The sequence below is a fragment of the Pinus tabuliformis genome, chromosome 1_2, assembly GCF_031772625.1.
Source record: "Pinus tabuliformis cultivar Carrire ecotype Pingquan chromosome 1_2, CPIR1, whole genome shotgun sequence".
Lineage (NCBI taxonomy): Eukaryota > Viridiplantae > Streptophyta > Pinopsida > Pinales > Pinaceae > Pinus > Pinus tabuliformis.
The window spans coordinates 1,112,353,777-1,112,371,733 of record NC_142298.1 but is presented as its reverse complement, the minus strand read 5'-3'; the positions used below and the strand labels follow the sequence as shown (position 1 = coordinate 1,112,371,733).

Below are 17,957 nucleotides of genomic sequence, written 5' to 3'. Positions count from 1 at the left end.
TCTTTTCAGGGTCAGGTACTGGGTCAGCTGGTGATTTCTGCGGATTTCTCCAAGTATGTCTCATGAACTGAGCCAGAACTGTGATGTCGAGTCGCCAAAAGGTTAGATCTCCAGTAGAGTCGCCAGATAGATGATTACAACAAAAAATGTGTCCAGACTTTGTCTATCATCAAAGCTGGATCTGTGTCGTTCTCCCAGGGAACCTGATCTTCAATCTCCTCTCCCCGACAACGACGCCAATTATGTTAGAATTCCAAGAAACTCTCCTAGGTTGTAGCTTGGAGATGCCTGGTAACATATAAATTCAACTATTGTTACAAGGTTTTAATGGATGGAATGATGGTTTGGTTCAAGCCAGATAACCACTTTTACTCTGTTTCACTCCAGACATGCATGAACACCCTCAGACTATAAGGATTTAGACCACCAATGCTCACAGTTTAGATATTAGGTGAATATGGAGAATACTAACCACACTAGTAGATACACAAGACCATGTGATGGCTAGCTGCAACTAGTACAAAAACCTGCAAATCTAATCTATTAATGCAAAGAGAGGATCACAAATCTCCTACATTAGATAGAAAGAAACCTGAGCAACCTATTTAGTGATGCATTCAAGATTCTAACACAAAGATAAGATGATAGTTATCTAGTGCTAAACATCAAGAGATCAAGAACATATCATATCAAGTACAGGCTTACAACAGAGGAAAATGGACAGTAAGCAGTTAACAACAAAAGAAGCTTGTATTTGCTAAAAATGGAGATGAAACGCTGCAAGTGACAAAATGTCTCCAGTCTCCAGAAGTTGAACCTTACATCAAATGCCAACCATGATTACATCTTGCTCCTGGATATTTATAAGTTTTCATTACAATGGCACTTGGACATTTAGGTATGGGGGGTCATAATTGACCACCAATTGCATTTAACTGCCTAATGGAGTCTTTGAACAAGGTTGCTTTCTTTACTGTGTAAATCGGATCTGCACAACTGTTGTGTTGTCCTTTAGGTGGTTAGAGTGCTCATACCAGTGGAGTCCATGACTGATAAATTCAGTTACAGAGTTGTGTTGTGTCCTTTTCTCCTTTGGCCATGCTTTATGTTAAATATGGTTGTTGGGGATATTACTGTAACTAATGCTAACAGAGATGGTCATCTCCTTCTTTGGAAAATAGAATGGTCAATGACGTGGGATGCATGGGTACACAGACAGTTGGAATAAGAGAAAAGGATGACCATCGGATCGGGAAAATGGACGGCGGAAATGGCTCAGTGGAGGCTATTGGTCGAGATGGGAGTGGGGTGTGTTTGGGCTATTAGATCTCCAACAGACAAATCAGACAGTCATCAGGCAATGGAGTTGCACGGGCGATTAATGGGCGAGGGCGGTTTGGTTGGGCGGTAACAGTTTTCATCACACTGCTCTCGGACGATGAGTGGTAAATGCCCGGGCCTGAGTGATTCCATTCAATGACCAACATGTAGCAGTGGAGGAGAGAGAAAAACCGCTCCCATCGCATGCTATCGCTTGATCAAGTTGTCAGCGTGATGAATGCAAAGACTGTAAGGTTTTGGCAGAGGTGATCTGACGGTAGAGAGTGGTAGAGCAGGTCTCCTTTATCAGGTGCGACAGGAGCCGTTGGATTGCTAGGGGTTGATCAATGGTGGGGATGCAGCATGATGGATTACAAGCGTGTGAAGACATATGGTAGGGTTTTATGGGTACTTTGGGGTTTTGCGCTTGGGGCTAAGGCCAAAAGGGTTTGCTTTCTCAAGTTTAGAAGGTAAATAGGGAAACGGAGGTGGTGGAGAGTGAGCAGAGCAGGAGGAGAAGGGGAAAATGACCCATGTAAGCCCTATTTTGGACACAACCAAACAAACAAGACCTCTCTACGGCATTAGAAAATTAGTGCTGCGTAGCAGAGCTAACAGTGAACTTTATATTGTTAGATTGACTGTTAAGATGATGGAAAAACAGCTCCAACTTCTCTTTACTATGAGACCAAATGACACAAGTGTCATCCACAAACCTTTTCTAAAGTTTGGGTTGGTAAAGGGCCGAAGATAGGGCTTTGGATTCAAAATGCTCCATGAAGAGATTGGCCACAACGGGGGATAGGGGAGAACCCATAGCCACTCCGCAGGTCTGCTCGAAGAATTCACCCTCGAAACTAAAGAAAGTAGAGGTGAGACAAATCTTAACTAAAAAGGCAGTATCGGGATCAGTGATGCGATAGATAACATCAATGGCCTCATTAATGGGAATATTAGTGAATAAGGAGACCACATCGAAACTCACTAGTTGATCCTCAGGGTCAAATCTAAAATCCTTTAACTCGTTAATGAACGAAGCTGAATCTTTAACAAAATATTATGTCTATCCAACGAGGGGTTTGAGCTTATTAGCAATAAATTTCGCTAAAAGATAGGTGGGCCCACCAATAGTATTGACAATGGGGTGAAGAGGGACCCCTTCTTTATGGATCTTAGGGAGACCATAGATCCTGGGGGTAAGAGGGTTGCCTTCAATAAGCTTCTTGCTAAGGGAGCTAACAGAACTACTCGATTTTATGGCTAGAGCAACAGCCTTAGAAATCTTTTTTAGGGGGTTCTTCACAAGCTTTCTGTAGCTTCCGCTATTACAAAGGTGATCTAACATCTTCTTCTGGTAATCCTCCTTGTTAAGAATGATAGTTGCACCCCCTTTGTCAGCTTTTAGAACAACAATGTCCCTGTTATTGTTCAAAGATTTGAGAGCTTCAAACTCCAGCTTGCTCAAGTTTCTCCTAGGGGGTTTAGCCTTTCTAAGGATTAATGTGCAATCCTACCTAATAATATCTTTAGTGGAATTGGTTAAATCTCAAATCTCGAATTCAATGTCACAAATAATATCATTCACAGGAATTTTTCTATGAGCCAAAGCAAAGTTAAGACCTTTTGGATTGTTAAAAATTTAGAACAATGGATTAGTATTTGGTGTCACAAATGTCTCTCTCATAGAGGTAGGTTGGTTTTGGTCAAATCCATTCTAGAAACTATCCTTATTTTTTAACACTCTTTCCTCAATCCCAAAGAGTGGTAGAAAAAATATAAAAAATTGTTGTAACAATTTCCTCTAGAAAGGGTGCTTAAACTTTAAGAGGTATCATTGGGATGGCTAGGAAAAGATAACAAAACCTAAGGCTAGGGGAGATTGGGGATTGAAGTATATTTTACCTTTGGGTGTTCATTAATGGCCAAATCTATTCATTTCCTCTAAAATACTTCAGAAAAGATTCTTGTGCAAAATTATATTGCTCTTGGTTCAATTATTGACTCGATCCACTAGGAGCTAAAATGATTTTAGGGAGGTTCTAATCATTGGAAATATTTTTCATTAGTGTTCCCTCTTGCGAAGAAATTTCTAGCCTAGAGGGTTGGGAATGGTTCCAAATTAGCTTGGGAAAAGATACTATTATGTTTTAGAGTCAATACATACTTTTGTTATAGAACCTGATTTGTCACCTACATGAATACAATTATTTCATGTTAAATCAAATCAACAAACTAAAGTCTACAAGTTGATAGTCACAAGGGTGGCTCTTTGCTAAATATTAGGCCTGATTGGGGATTTTATTCCTACTTTGCATACATTTATATGTGAGTTAGAAATGGATCGGTTTATATTAATACAAGACTACAATTCTTTAATCTAGAGTTTGAATGAAGTTGGAGGTGTTTTCACAATAGAGTTAGGATATAAATCGGCTTTAAATTTAGAAGTAAATGCTAAGTGGTGTTGGTGTAATCTTTAGAAGACAACTTTACCAGCTAAAACAAAATATTGATGTGGCATACTCTTATGGGTAAAATCCTTAATTGCAGTCAATTTCTTAAAGTGGAAATAAGACATGGAATATGTCTCCTTTGTAGATCTAGAGAGGAAACCAATAATAACTTATTTCTTCATTATTTTTACTCCATTCAAGTCTCAATAAAATCTGCGTTGCATTTTTTTTTTCTATTTGTTGTTTGTAGCTAAAATCCCTATTTCTATTATAAATAACGTAAGGAAAAAAATGTTCAGCTTCCTATGGAGGAATGGTAAAATAGTAAGAAATGTATTCACCTAGCCTGTTGGGACTCCCTATCTAAACAAAAAGTCTTGGTGGGTGGGGTTTTAAAAATCTACATTGGTTTGGTAAAGCTTTGGCCCTAAAATTTATGTGGAGAGGCCTATTTGGTGTGGGACTTTGGGGCCAATTTTTAAAGGAAAAGCATCTAAAAAGAATGTTGGTGATGGAATTTTTTAGAGGAGAAGCAAACAAACTTGTCAAGAGGGGATCCATTGTTTGGAAGACCCTTATTGACTCTCTCCCATTCCTTTTTAATTGGCTTTCTTGGAAAGTTGGGGATGGTAAGAAAGTGATCTTAGGAAAGGACCCCTTTATAGGTGGTTCTTGTGTCTTCAAATTATCTTCTGATCTGATCCAATGCCTAAATGAAAAATGCCTCTTCTCCCTCCATAATGCTAAAGAATGGTCTTCGCTCTATCTTCTAAGAACTACTGGTTGAGTTATGCTAAATTGGGACTGGATGGTTCTTTGGCAGAGGAGTGGAACTCTTTCATTAAGGAGATAAATTATCAATGGGGTCTATTTAAGTAACTCAAGTTTGGAGATGTATTCCTCCTCAGGTAAGGAAACGGTTGGTCTTGCTTAATATGATACAATAGCCCATTCTGCAGTGGTCCAAGATTCCAGTTGGTGGAACAAATTTATTTGGAAATGGAATATTCCCAACAACCTAAAATGATTCACCTTGCTTTTTCTTCAAGACAAAGTTCTAACCTAGGAGAACCTGCAAAAAATATGCCTCACTAGACCAAACTATTGTTTCCTCTGAAAATAGTTCGATGAATCTATTGAACATCTTTTTATTTGTTGTCCTACTGATAAGAAAATTTGGCATGCAGTTTGTTATGAAACCAACTCAAGAAAAGATAGAAAAGAAAGAACAACGCCTTAGAATTCAGCCTCTTCGAGGGGGCAACCTCCTTTACATTACATAAATGAACAATTCTTGGATGATACAAATGACAAAACCTCCTTTCTATATATAGGAGTCTAAGGAGTCACAATATAATCCAGCCGACCTAACAATAATAATATAAAGCCACAAAAATAACAATAGAGGGATTCTATGGGGCACAGAAATAACAATATGGGGGTAATAGGGGCACAACAATATAAATAAGGGGTATAACTACAATAGTAATGGGGTAATCACTAGTATTATAGGGACCCAACATGCCCCTCTCCTTCAAAAAAGTGTTGTCCTCAACGCTTGAGTAGTTCTGGATACTTCTGCATAAAATTCTCATCCTCCGATGTGGAATCTTCAGCGGATAAGTTCTTCCACTTGATAAGATACTCTGAAATTGATCGATTTTGTAGCTGTCGAGTTCTTGTTTCTGTGACTGCTTCCGGTTCCAATATAATTTTTCCTTCCTTGTCAAGTTCTGGCAATATTGTTTGATCTGGGAGCTTGTCGCCTATAACCTTCTTTAAACATGAAACATGGAAAACTGGGTGCAATCGAGAAGCTACAGGAAGCTCCAATTTGTATGCCATAGTACCAATCTTTTGCAACACCTTGTATGGACCATAATACTTTGGTGATAATTTATTATCCTTCTTAGCTTGCTTTAGGGACATTTTCTTATATGGTTGTAGCCGTAGGAATACCCAATCACCTACATCAAAACTTCTTTCACTGCGATGTTGATCTGCCTGTTGTTTCATTCTATTTTGTGCCAACACGAGGTTATCCTTTAAGAGTTGGAGGACTTGTTGTTGATGTTCGATGTGATGTTCCACTACCTGAACCTTAGAATTTTCTCTTAAATATGATGTGATGGATGGTGGCTGGTACCCATAAAGTGCCATAAATGGGGTCATTTTTGTTGCTGTATGGAAGGAAGTGTTATACCACCATTCAGCCAGAGGCAACCATTTGACCCATTGTGTCTGTTTATCAGATACAAAGCAACGAAGATATCCTTCCAAACATTTGTTTACTATCTCAGTTTGCCCATCAGATTGAGGATGATAAGATGAGCTATGAGCTAACTGAGTACCAAGACAAGAAAATAATTCTGTCCAAAAATTTCCAGTGAAAATGGGATCTCTGTCACTTACAATAATCTTTTGGTTTCCATGTAGCTTTTGAACTGTTTCCATAAATGCAGTAGAAACTGTACTGGCTTTAAATGGATGTGATAATGCACAAAAGTGTGCATACTTGGTAATTCTGTCAACTACCACCATGATGACACTCTTTCCCTCAGACTTGGGTAAACCTGTGATAAAATCCATTGAAACCTCCTCCCAACGTTGGCTTGGAATGGATAAAGGTTGTAATAGACCCGGTGTCTTAATTGTTTCAACTTTATTTTGTTGGCAAACCAAACATTCCGCCACAAACTTTTGAATATCTGATTTAAGGCCATCCCAAAAAAATTCCTTCTTAACCCTGTGGTAAGTTTTTAAAAATCTTGAGTGCCCTCCTAAGGGAGAAGTGTGCAATTCCATAAGAATCTTTTGTTTTAGTTGGGAATTCTTACAGAGGTATAAGCGATCTTTGTACCATAACGAATCATTTTTCCAGCTAAATGTATCAGAAGTACGGGAATCTTGTTGTAGCTTTCGAATAAGTGCCCACACTTCTTCGTCATTCTTCCATTCCTCATTTGCTTCATTTATCCAATCTGGTTGGATAATAGAAATGGCACACAACAATGCTTCCATATCCTCATCCTTTCTTGAGAGTGCATCTGCCACCACATTTTGCTTCCCTTTTTTGTAGATGATTTCAAAGTCATAACCCAACATCTTTGTGACCCACTTTTGTTGCTCTTCAGAGGATAATCTTTGTTCTAAAAAGTATTTAAGGCTATCATGATCCGTTTTTACCTTGAAGTGTCTTCCCATTAGGTAGGGTCGCCATTTCTTAAGTGCATGGAGTATTGCCAACATTTCCTTCTCATAAATAGCTTTGCTTAAAAACTTTCCCTTGATTGGACGACTTTCAAAAGCAATGGGTCTTTCATCTTGCATTAGAACAGCACCAATTCCATTTCCTGAAGCATCACATTCCACAATAAAGGTTTTTGTGAAGTTGTTATGGTAAAAACACAACCCCCCCCCCATTTTTGACTTGTTCACTTCAAATAATGGGGACCCTCTCTATAAAAATTTTGGCTAAACACCTTTTTGGATTTTTATTTAGTTGATTGCCCTACGCTTTTGTTAATTTTACATTTTCTTTGGATTCTTGTTTTGATTGCTTTGTTAGAATCGATTTTTTATAAGCTTCCCATTGACGCTTGTTTCCCCTCATTTGGTCAATTGGTTTGAAAATGGCACTCCTTTGAAGTCTCATCATTTATCTAGCCTGGGTTAAAAATGCATAAAATGTACAATATTGCATTTTGTAAATAAATTAGTTCAATAAGGTATTCATTTTAAATATTAACCCGTAGCGAATTTTTACTAACATTTTTCATTTTTAGTTATGCGGCCAAATCATTAAGTATCGAGATTTAAGAAATTTACTCCAATTTCTAAATCAATTATTAATCTCGAAAACCCAAAATTTTCGAAGTGGTTGTAGTTATTTTTTTTAAGAGTGGCTGTAGTTTATAAAATAACCCTCCTAAAATAAAATCAAAATCAAAATTGATTGTTAATATTAAATCTCAGATTAATTAAATTAATTATTATTTAAAATATAATTAATTTAATTAAACTTAAATTTAATATATAAAAAAAAACATATCGCATCGGGAGTTTCATATATGGCAAGTTTAAAAACCCCCGATACACACCATACCCCCGATGCGATATCGGGTCGGAAGTTTTGTTCGCAATGCATTTTATAAACCCCCGATATCCCTCTCCTTCCTGATGGCCGATATGCGATGGCTTCATAACTCAATGGGGCATTAACTTAGGTTATAAAGCTTATACTCCATTTGTTTTTTTCAACTCACTCATACGTATGAGTGGAGTTAATAAAAGGTAGGTTGGTATATTAGTTTAAGTTATAATATAACATATTAAAGTAATTATTTAATATTTTAAATTAGTTAATATATATTATTTAATTAATGAATTTTAAATTAATCAGATTAATTAATATATAATATTTAATTAATTTGATTGATTTAAATTAATATTAATTAGTTTTTTTTAATTAGATTAAATTTGTTTATAAATAGTTAATTAAATATCAGTTAGTTAAATTAATAAATAGTTTATTAATAATTAGTTTAGTTTATAATTAACAATTAATTTAGAATTAATTAGAATTCTAATTTAGGATTTAATTTTTAATGAGAATTTTGATTTTTTTAGCCCAGCAACAGAATTTCTAGATTCATGCCAGATTTGACTCATCAGCTTTGGAAGCTCATAGAATGAGGTTTACTTGGCCAAATGAGGCCCAGGACGGCCCATTGGAAAGAGAAAATCGAAGAGAACATTTTTGAAGAGGTTTTACTAACAGATTTAATCATTTATTGGGTCAAAAATCAGGCAGAAGATCAAGCTCCGAATTTTGAAAACAAAATCAATTTTCTGAGTTATTTTCTTCATTTTCATTTGTCCAAAACCTCTTCTAATTGCAGATCCATTGGTTAATCATATCTCTGTCTAATTAAACCATCCCAGGCATCAAGAGAAAGTTTATATTTTATTTTCAATTATTTATTTAAATAGAATTTGATTGGATTTAATTTAAATGCCAGCAATGCCATGTTGATTTTATTGTTGCATTTTAATTTATTTTGATTTCTTTTTGCAGGAAAATGGTGAAAAGAATATGGAGAAAAAGATCTCAATCTATGAGAATGCTCCAGCAATTGAAGATCAGAACTTTGAGCAAGTAAAATTGTATTTAACAGATTTCTCTTCAACAAACTCTTCTCTCAAGAATTCCTTCATAAATAGTATAAGTAATAGATTGCAAAAGGGAATCAAGGCTGCTCTCCTCTGCAATGCTAGACTTCTAAAAAAAGCACTACTGTAATAGGAATTTAGAATTGTAGGAGAGAGGAGAGAAAATCTCAGATCTGGGGATTATTGAGGTTTTTTCCTTTGTATCTTGAATTATGTATGAGGGGAAGATTTTTCACTATTGTGGCTTTAGCTTTGAAGGCAGAAGTTCAAGCAATGTAAAGGACTGTTGGAGACCAAGATCAGAGAAATGGATGCAATAAATTGGTATTTTTAATACTACTGTTTCAAATATCAGTTTCATTTTTATGGTAACAGGAATGTCTCATTTTATTCATGTTTGTGCACTATTGTCAATATGGGTAATTTGTCTCAATCTTGTTATTAGGTATCTCTGTTCTTATGAATTAAAATCTGATTTCTGAGTAACTATTTACTCAGAAATCTGTCTTATAAAACTGATTTATTGAATGGTAATGTGTTGTGAACTATTTCCACATATCATTATTCAATTATTGGATTTACTGATTTGATAATTAATATCATTTTTATGAACTACTTCTTGAATGTTGTTGGTTTATTATTTCAGTTAAGAGGTCTCAATAGGATGTGTTTTGGTAACTATAATATCAGTTAATTGAACTACTTCATTAACTTGATATTCATTATAAACAAGACATTTAAATCTCAATACTTTAATTATCTTGCTCTTAGTTGGGTTAGATCTATATCTGCCTAATTAAGATAGGATTTAGATTAGTTTCTTTTGCTTGCATCATAGAATAAGCTTGCATTTAGAGTAAATTCTACATTCTTTTAAGTCCTCTCCTCAAAGAGGCAAAACTTTAGTTGTGGCTTGGCTGAACCCAAATCAGCTTAAGGGTCATTCTCTTGCCTGATCAGCAAGAAGAAGTGATCTGATATCCCTGTCTATTGGTATGTAAAGATACATCATAAACCAATAGCAATAGGGAGAAGGTAACTGGACCTAGTTAAACCAGTCGGAGCCACCACACCAAACGGAAAAGGAGTTGCTTTAAGGTCCGGACCGGGTGGTTATCCCCCAATGTTGTTGCAGTGATTTTCGAGGCATCAACAGAAGTCCGGTGTAGCTAAGACCAGTGCTTGGCACATTGCCTCTTTAAGATGTTTAAAGGCCTTTGTTGCTTCCGGAGTCCATGAAAATGAATCTTTCTTCAATAATGTTGTTAGAGGTCATGCTATTCTCCCATAATTCTTAACGAACTTGCGATAATACCCTGTCAACCCAAGAAATCCTCGCAGATGCTTTATGGATGTGGGGATTTTCCATTCCTTAATGGCTTTAATTTTGCTAGGGTCTACCTTAACTCCTTCATGAGATACAATATGACCCAAATATTCCACCTCCTGGACTCCAAAGAAACATTTGGATCTTTTTGCATATAATTGTTTCTCCTCCAATAGTTGTAGCACCCTGTCAACATGTTCAACATGATCCTTCCAAGACTTGCTGTAGATTAGTATATCATCAAAAAATACTAACACAAATTTTCTAAGGAATGGTTTGAAAATTGAATTCATCAAATCTTGAAATGTTGAAGGTGCATTGGTAAGGCCAAAAGGCATGACCAAAAATTCATAATGACCCTCATGAGTTCTAAATGTCATTTTCGGAATGTCTTCAATCTTCATTCTGATTTGATGATATCCCGACGAAGATCCAACTTGGTGAAGTAAATTGATCCATGCAATTCATCCAGTAATTCATCAATGACAGGAATGGGGAACTTATCTTTAATAGTGAGCTTGTTGAGCTCCCTATAATCTGGACACATGCGCCATGATCCATCCTTCTTGTGCACCAATACTACTAGAGCTAAGAAATAACTTTGACTCAGTTGAATTATACCAGCCTCTAGCATTTCTGCAACCATACGTTCAATTTCACTTTTTTGGACATATGGATATCTGTACGGCCTGATGTTTGGAGGAACACTTCCTGGAATCAGATGAATAGCATGATCATGATCACGCATAGGTGGGAGACCTTTGGGAGTCTCAAATACCTTGGAATGATTGTCCAGGACTTTTTGGAGATCTGGAGAAATAGATGATTCCAATGTGGAAACATCTAGCGAACATAATTGTGCAATTACACCTCTTTTCTCCTTTTTTAGAAGCTTTGTCATGCCATTAGAGCTGATTATCTTTCCTGGTTTCCCTGCAATACCCCTTAATTCAACTTCCTTTCCTTCCACAGAAAATTTCATGAAAATTTCTTGAAAATTAAAAGCTATTGTACCCAAGGATTGTAGCCATTGGACTCCTAGTACAACATCAGCACCTCCCATTGGAATGGAAAGCATTGGGCTAGTCAATACATATTCTCCCATGGATAGCTTGATATTATGGCACTTTCCAGAACAATTTATTGTTCCTCCATTTGCAATCATCACTTGACACTCTGGTGCTGGATATAGGAAGCAATTCAATTCTTTTTCTACCCTACAATGAATAAAATTGTGGGTGCTTCCTGAATCAATCAACACTATTACCTTTTTCTTCTTGATTTGTCCTTCTATCTTGATGGTTTGAGGAGTGGTAATTCCCGCCAATGCATTACAAGATATGGTCAGATTTATTTGTTCTTCATCTAGGCTTTGTTCCTGGAATATATCCTCTTCTTTTGACCTTTCTTGCTCCTTTTCTTCTTCCTCTTCACAATCTATGTAGAATAATTTCTTCTCAACACACTTATGACCTTTTGTGTATTTGCTATCACAATTGTAACAAAGCCCTTTTGCTCTTTTTTCTTCCAATTGTTGTGGTGTCAACCTTGTAGGTTGTGGAAGACTATGGGCAAAAACACTTACGTCTTTATAGTTGTGAATGGTATGCTTCCTCGTTGCCATAATTTTGCTTTCCATTTTTCTTGCTAACCTGAATGCCTTCTCTAATGAATCAGGTTCCCAAAGGCGCACATCATGTTGGATATTATCCTTTAAAGACCCTATGAACACATCAATCCTATGCTCCTCTAGAATATCTTTTACCCTTATGTTCAATTTTTGGAACTCCTCAATGTGCTCCATTATTGAACCCATTTGTTTGAGACTTATCAATTGGCTAAAAAAAGTGTTGCTTTTTGTATCCTCATAATGTGCTATCAATTCTTCCGTAAAAATTGCCCAAGTGATAAATTGTTTACGAGAACAAAGCCATTGATACCATACAAACTGATTTGGTTCCAAATATAAAGTTGCCATACGTACCTTTTGTGTGTTTTGCACATTATTGAGATCGAAGAATTGCTCCATCTGTAATATCCATGTGGCGGGATCCTTGCCATCAAACTTCCTCATATCGATTTTTGGAAAATGGTGAGTCTTCGATCCAACATTAGAGTCTATGGAATCATGATTAACATTTCTTTTGTTCTCATCATGAGTTTCCTTTAGTACTCTTTCACCCTTAGTGACCATTTCTTGTAGCAACTTATTCATATTTATCTTCAATTCTTCCATCTTATCATCCATGCCATCAATTTTAGCGTCCATGCCATTCACCTTAGCTTCCATGCCATCCATCTTAGCTTCTACGCCTTTCTTTAAACAGTCCATCTTAGCTTCTACACCTTTCTTTAAACCATCCATCTTAGCTTCTACATCTTTCTTTAAACCATCCATCTTAGATTCTGTTCCTTTTTGTGTAAAGGATAGTTGTTGCACTTGGTCTTGTAATTTTGATATATCATGTTTCATTTCTTCCTCTTCTTCATGAGTCATGCTAGAGCTTTCAGGTTCCTTACTAGGTGTTTGCATTTTCTTTCCTCGGGGCATCAGTTACCGATAATAATGCTCTACTATGCCCTTTTAATTCCTTCAAAATAAATTTTCAAACCAAGCTTAAGCAAAAATTTAAAAAAATATACACACATTTTTTCACTTTGTAGGAGCTTGATATTGCTTCTGATGTATCTCTGTACTTTCCAATCATCTAGTTCTAAAATTGTGATCTATAGTAGCTCTCTGTGTCCTCTTTCCAATGCCACCAGTCTGATCCAAATTGGATTCTCCAAGAAAGAGTTATGCACAATCTCCAGAAGAGTGAACTTGTATGAAGTGCCACGTGTACAATTTTCGACCTTTGGTTCTGAAAAAGATATACAAGAAACTACAGTCCGTCCTCTTTCTGTACCTTCTTATGAAATTGCAATCTGATCCCCAGAGAGAAAGTTATGACGATTTTCCCTAGGTCACCTGTTTTGAATGTAATTCAGGAGTCTGCAAAAAGACCAACTTCCTCAGAGCATATCTCCGCAAATATCGCGCAAAAAGATCTGAAATTGGGACCCAAGGTTCAGCGCCATTTCTTCTCAAATGGGTTTTTTTTGCGACCTCTGAAACGTCACAGAAAAAACGTTATAGCGAAAATGCCACGATGACCTGTTTGGAGAAGCAAAACCCTAGAATCCAAAGCTCTGATACTAAATGTTATGAAACCAGCTCAAGAAAAGATAGAAAAGAAAGAACAACGCCTTAGAATTCAACCTCTTCGAGGGGGCAACCTCCTTTACATTACATAAATGAACAATTCTTGGATGATACAAATGACAAAACCTCCTTTCTATATATAGGAGTTTAAGGAGTCACAATATAATCCAGCCGACCTAACAATAATAATATAAAGCCACAAAAATAACAATAGAGGGATTCTATGGGGCACAGAAATAACAATATGGGGGTAATAGGGGCACAACAATATAAATAAGGGGTATAACTACAATAGTAATGGGGTAATCACTAGTATTATAGGGACCCAACATAGTTCTTCTAGTTTTGGGCATTAGGGAGAATCTGGATCAGATCCCCTTTGAGTTGCTTCTTTTTCACATGGGGGAGAAGTATAAAAAAAAAATTCACTATACCTATTTCTGTTGCCTGGGGTATCTGGTTGCTCAAGAACATGGTAATCTTCCAAAATGTGAGTATTTTCATTCTTCTTCAAGCTTCTAAGATTGTTTCTATCTACATGGAATATTTTTCTCTTCAAACTAGAAAAATTCTAAGAAGGACCAAATTTCCTGGAGCCTCACATGACCCCCCTGATTGGGTTCTTTGATGGAGATTCTTAAGGAAACATCTGTGGAGAGAAGGGGGTAGGATTATTCTGTCAAGGAACATTTTTATCCATTTCATAATTTTCCTAGGATATGCATCTAATACCAAAGTTGAACTTATGCATCCAATACCGAAGTAGCAGAAACATAACAATAGAACGTATAAGTTTTGGGTGGAATCCTGGTTGAAAAGAACCATGTGCCAGGAAGATAACAATTAACTCCCGCTATAGAAAAATGTAGAAAGTTGCATCAACCAAAATTAGGATTTCCCAAGAAACAGATTATGTAAACTGATGTGAATAATGTAAATGGTATTGGCTCGGAGCTTGAGCAAGAGATTCCTATGGTAAATAATGCCTCTGATGTCATTAATATAAAGCAAAATCTACAGATAAATAAAAACCTCCATAGTGGAAATAATGAGGAAGGTCTAAATAAGGCTTTGCTCAAGCGTGTCTCAAAACTTGAGAAGAAGAAATTAGTAGCAACAACATTGTCCATTGAAACCTTTACTGGTCTGCAATGAACGAAACAACACTATTTTGTGAAGGATGCCTTGGTGTTTTTTAGCAAAGGTTGGTGTGGGATTTGTAAATCTGACCTGGTTGTTTATAAATTACACCATTTTTTTGAACACTGTAGAAATTCAATGTATGTTGAAAGAAAATTTATAGTGGATGAGGGTAATCATTTGAAGTATAAACCAACCAACGGATCTCCTTCAGTTTTCCAAAGAGACTGTACCTTAAACAATTGCAGTCCACTCTTCAAATATTCAAATTGAAAGCAAAGTTTGTTATATCTAGGATTACTATTATTCCCAGCTGAAAGGGTAGATGACCCTATTGCTAGTGAAGGGGACATCTTAGTTGAATTTTTAGCTTTATATGGAAGTGTTTCTAATCATCTTCACGACCTAGGAGGTGTTCTTTGGAATGAGATGCAACAGAGTAGAGGAAGCCTTAATACATATGCACCCTGGACATTGTCTTCTATTCCCATTCAAATTGAAGCTCCTCTCTGCATGCATAGAAAAGGCCCTGAGCAATTGTGGTCTGTATGTGGACAATATGGAATCAATCAATTTCAAGAGGAGAATAACAGAAATCTTAGTTTGCAGAAGGAACCCGAAAAGCCCAAGTTGAATCAGTACTCATGGCCTCTGAAATGTTCCATGGTGTATATCCCTTCGAGAATTTCATTATCATAAAGGCAGACTTTTATGAGGACTTTCAAGACAAGCCTCCTCCATTAGGTGATCTACCTAAAACACATATGCAACTATAATCACTTTTAAGACCCACACTTATCTGATTCGACAGGCCAATTATTTTAAAAGATAATCCTTTCCTGAGTTTGACATGTGTTTCTAATCTTGAAGGCTTTCTTGAAGTACTTTCTGGTAATGAATCTAGTGGGGGACTACAGCAAGAGGAGCCTATGAAAGCATTGCAGTTTTTCAGGGGAAATAGCACCCTTGTTAAGAGTGAAAAGAGAAAGGATATGATTTTCATTGTTGTGGCTGATGACACTTGTGAAGAGCATAATGTCAAAAGGAACAAAGTTGTTAGATAACATCTTAAAATAAGATTAGGGGATGCAGTGCAGGCTCATGAACGCTAATATGTTAGGAATGGGAAGCATGTGTATATTCTGCCTATGTATGAACCTGTTATTCTTATGTTACATACAGAGAGTCCATCTAGTAACCTTGAACATACACTAGCAGTTGTTTCTTCTGTTAGAGACCCAGAATATCTATTGGCGAGAAAAATTAATAGTGTCCTTACAACTTTACCTGATATGCCTGATATGGCTCCTTGGGAGGCAACTGGTAATAATCACAAGTTAGATGATTGTTTAAAGAAAGACGATGAGAAGATGGGACAAAGTCACCTATGTGCTGCAATGAATCTAAGAATAAAAACAATTAAGTGTCGAGTAAGCTCCAACCTCACACATCTTGCAACTCCGTCATAGCTTTGTTTATGTTAGTGTCATAAAAAATATGACTATTACAAAAGAATCAAACAAAAGGGATAATACAAAAGTGAAGAAGATATAACTTTACACTAAAGTAGAAACTATAACTAGCTTGAATCAACTGCAGAAATCATCTTCCATAAAGGAAGAAGTCCTAAGAAGGCTTGAATTGCCACTTATGGTACCAGACAAAGAAAATGAATAGAAGCTTCTTACTGCATTTAGAATATATGTGGATGCAAAAGAGGGTACAAATACTGAGGTATCAACAATAGATAGGGCGAAGATAATTTTGGCCCTCACATCTCCATATTCTAAACTTGGTGATTTTAGGAGACTTGGTCATACCTTCCCTCTGAAATACAGAGAAGGGGGAGTCCTACAGAGATCTGGTCATACAGAAGCATCCGTGGATCTGCCAACATTAGCAAGATTAAATCCTACTGCAGTGCTTTATGAGATAGTTGATGATGATGGTTCAATGGATCACTTACCAAGGTTGCAAAAATTTACAAAGGAGCATAATTTACCACTTATATCTATTGCAGATCGCGTTGGTTACAAGAAGAAACGTGAAAAGTTGGCTGAACTAAGTGCTATTGTTAGGTTGCCTACAATGTCGAGACCATTTCAAGCATATTGCTACCGTTCAAAGTGGGAAGGCATGGAACATATTTCCATGGTTAAGAGTAACATGGGTGATGGACTAGATGTATTGGTGAGGGTTCATTCTAAATGTCTCATGGGAGATATCTTTGGGTTGGCTAGGTGTGACTATGAAAACCAACTGGAACTAACTATGCAATAGATTGAGCTAGCTGGGAGAGGAGTGTTGGTTTACTTGTGTCATGAGGATATTGGTATTGGTTTGGGACATAAAATGTTAGCTTACAATCTTCGTGATGAAAGCCAAATATTGTTGAAGCTAATGTGCCTCTTGTTGGCTGCTTGTTGACTCCCATGAATAACAGTGCTAAGGAATCTAAAAAGCAACCCAACCTTCACATGTTTCTTAGCAGATTGAACAAGAGGAGTAACAAATTTTTTTACAAATGTAGGTTCTCTTAGTGCTTTTGATATGAAATCCTCCACAACTACTTGAGATGGCTGGTCATCATATATGAACAAGGTCTTCATGATTATATCAACTAATAGTCTATGGGTAGCTACCAAGAACCCTGGAGTCTATTGGTAGCTTTTTCCCTATCATAATATTTATAAAGATGAGGCCTTCATTACATGTGCCAAAGTTTATATTGATATCGGCATGGGAAAGAGCTTGTCAAGTGTGATTCACTTGAGACATGTACTATTTTGTAAAAATAGACTCTAAGCACTAGTGACATAATAAAAGAGTTTGAAGTAATTCGAAGGGAATTAAAGAAAATATCTGGAGAAGTGAAGACCAAGAGATAAAATGGGAAGAAAAAAACACAGAGAGGAGGCAAAGATAAGAAACCTTAGAAAGACCACTCAATTCCACTGAAAGTCAAAAAACTGAAGAAACAAAAAATACTCCTTCAAAAAAGGAAAGGGACAATAAGGATATCAATACACATGATCTAGCAGTAAGTTGTGGCTTCACCAAGAGTATGAGGTTGTTTTCAAGCATAACGATAATAGATTGTGTAGAAAAATAGGCAAATGTGAATGTCCAACAGTGTGTTGTGGATGAGAATCGAAACAAGGTGAAAATCATGGATGATTTTGAAAGGGTAAATACACTTCAACTACTACAAATTAGCCAAAAGGAAGACTGTTGTAATTGATTTTGTACACTACCCATAATTATGAGCCTTACACTTCCTGTACATGAGAATGGACTATATCATTTATCAGTGACATAAATAGAACACATAAAATCATAA

At 36.5% G+C, this 17,957-nt stretch overlaps 1 pseudogene; it reads left to right on the top strand.

Moving 5' to 3' along the window:
* Window positions 1–1,237: 1,237 nt before the first annotated feature.
* LOC149210043 (bifunctional riboflavin biosynthesis protein RIBA 1, chloroplastic pseudogene) lies at window positions 1,238–17,044 on the top strand (annotated as a pseudogene).
* The last annotated feature ends 913 nt before the right edge of the window (window positions 17,045–17,957 follow it).